Here is a 2335-nt window from a genome sequence, read left to right on the forward strand (position 1 = left end):
AATCAATAAAATAATAAAAACAATGGAAATGTTAATATAACTATTTTAAAACAGCAAGGCCTCAGGCACTCTGGAAAAGATGTTCTCTTGCAACTATTATATAACATGTCAGTGGTACAAAATTATATTACATGAAAGTTAGCAAATACCCATTAATTAAGTCCACTCTAATAATGACAATGACTTTAGAATCTGATATGTAGTCATTGGATACATTCCTATTTGGACAACTGTCAAAAGGAACAGATATTGGGCAACTGAGGTCATTTCTAATGAGGTTCTCAACTGTGAAAAGGTGAGGTGTGTTTTCAGCATACCATGGACAGTTACATCCCTGCTATAGTCACCATCTGGTTTACTCAACAGAATCTAACAGCACACTTGACTTACTGTGCTCACAGTTGAAGACACTTTAGAACTCTTTCCCCATCATCTTCCACAGTGCACCCTCCACCCTTCTCTGAGAATCTCCAAGGTATGCCCTTGACATAAAATAAAGAAGAGAAGAAAAGAGGCTTTGCCTCTCCCATTTCTGACCAACCAGTGGTTTGGCATAGCAGTGTACTACAAAATTCTCATGCCCTGCAACAGTCAGTCACCACTGGGAGCATGGCTACTTTTGCCATAATCTAAACTTTAAAAAGCCTGATAATGAGAAAATGGGTGTGTAGGAAGATTTAGAGGGAGGGAACAGCACTGAAAGGAGTTGAGCAATATTTCCTTTATTCTTCTCAGCTTTTTTAGACACAAAACAAGTTCTTAAGGACACACATCAAATTGCTGTAGTCCTTTCTTCCTATAGTCAAAATAAAACAAAGGATAAAAAATGTCCCCTTCCTTTCTCTACTCCCCCAAAAATGTGTAGTACAGTAAGAAGATACTATTGAGATGTGCTATTTTGAAGAAATTAAAATTGGGATATGTAGTGAGGCTGTACACTATCAAGTTGCCAGGTTAGCATTTCACAGCCAGTGTCTGTGACCAGCAAGGAGTGGTGGAACCGAGCAGACCACTTTCAATGTCTCCTCACTGCAGTCCAACCTTCTGGCTAGGATTCATCCTGCCATCCACCTTCACAAATCATTGGCTCAACTGTAAATACATGGCTTGACTGTATCACACCAACTGCTTTATTTTAGGCACAATGGAGTGCATTGGGGGCTGTATGAAAAAACTTGTGGACTCCATGATCGCAATAGCTTCAAACAACTGAAACTTCATTTGCTTGGGCAGGCTTCTGAAATATGTTTCCCAATTCTCTGTATCAAACATCAGGTTTCACTGCATTGATGGCTTGCATGAGGCACTCATATGTGGTCTGAACAAATTTCCATGTGTCCTCATCCATATTGCCAACAAAATATGTCTCAGTCATGTCCCCATAATAACCACTGCAATAAAGAGTGACGTTGACATTAACAATATCACCTTCTTCCAAGGAGTGTCTGGAATTCTGTGGGAAAGTATAATAATTCAGAGAAGGATAATAATTTATTGCAATGCATCCTAAGTGTACAGCATGGTCTGTTCCTTCAGTAGTTACACCTGGTTTAACCATCCCAGCAGCATTATCCAAAACTTCTCTAGCAGTTTAGACACAAGTCGCATTCCTTTTGATCTTCAGATCAGAATAATTTAACTTGAGAAGTACCTTTAAGAGCCTGTTCAGATTCAGACATCCCCAAGGAATGATCAGTAAAATCAGGTCTTTGACTATAACTTGGCACCGGTCTTGTTGTCATCAGTGGATAATGTGGTCTAAGTTTACCAGTGTATGGATATTAACACTGGCCAACGGGTCAGTGTTAATATCACCTTCTACACTCCAGGAAGACACTTCTTGCTTTTCCTTTTCGTCTTTTGCTTTCTTATGTAATAATTTGTGAGCAGCTCAATTTTCTTTGAAATATTCTGTGAGCAGAAGTGCAAGCCTTGGATGCCCAGTTGATGCAGGTGGGACAAGAGAGATTGGCCTGGGGACTCCAGCCATCTGTCTCCTTGGCCGTCATGCTGCCTCCTGCTGGGAGAGCACTCACCCAGGAAGAGGAGGAGGAAGAGGAAGCCTGTGCATCATTTTATACGTACTTTTTAATCTCTGTTATTTTCTAAGCATGATAAAATTGTAAAAGTCACTGTTTTCCTAAGAGTTAATAAAGAGAGTCATTTATCTCAAATGTAAAATGGGTTGATTTGGTAAACATTGTTGGTGTTCAGAGCCATTACAAATCCCACTTCTCATCTGCCTTCCTTTCCTATAGAATGTGGATAGCCAACATTTTTGCCAAGTCCTTACAACTAGGGTCTAGTTCTACCCAATGAGATATTAACAGAAGTC

At 39.8% G+C, this 2335-nt stretch overlaps 1 pseudogene; it reads right to left on the reverse strand.

Annotated features, from left to right (window-relative positions):
* Positions 1 to 907: 907 nt before the first annotated feature.
* Positions 908 to 2009, reverse strand: LOC105535537 (annotated as a pseudogene).
* Positions 2010 to 2335: the final 326 nt, after the last annotated feature.

Source organism: Mandrillus leucophaeus, unplaced genomic scaffold (genome assembly GCF_000951045.1).
Source record: "Mandrillus leucophaeus isolate KB7577 unplaced genomic scaffold, Mleu.le_1.0 Scaffold1473, whole genome shotgun sequence".
In the NCBI taxonomy this organism is placed as follows: Eukaryota; Metazoa; Chordata; class Mammalia; order Primates; family Cercopithecidae; genus Mandrillus; species Mandrillus leucophaeus.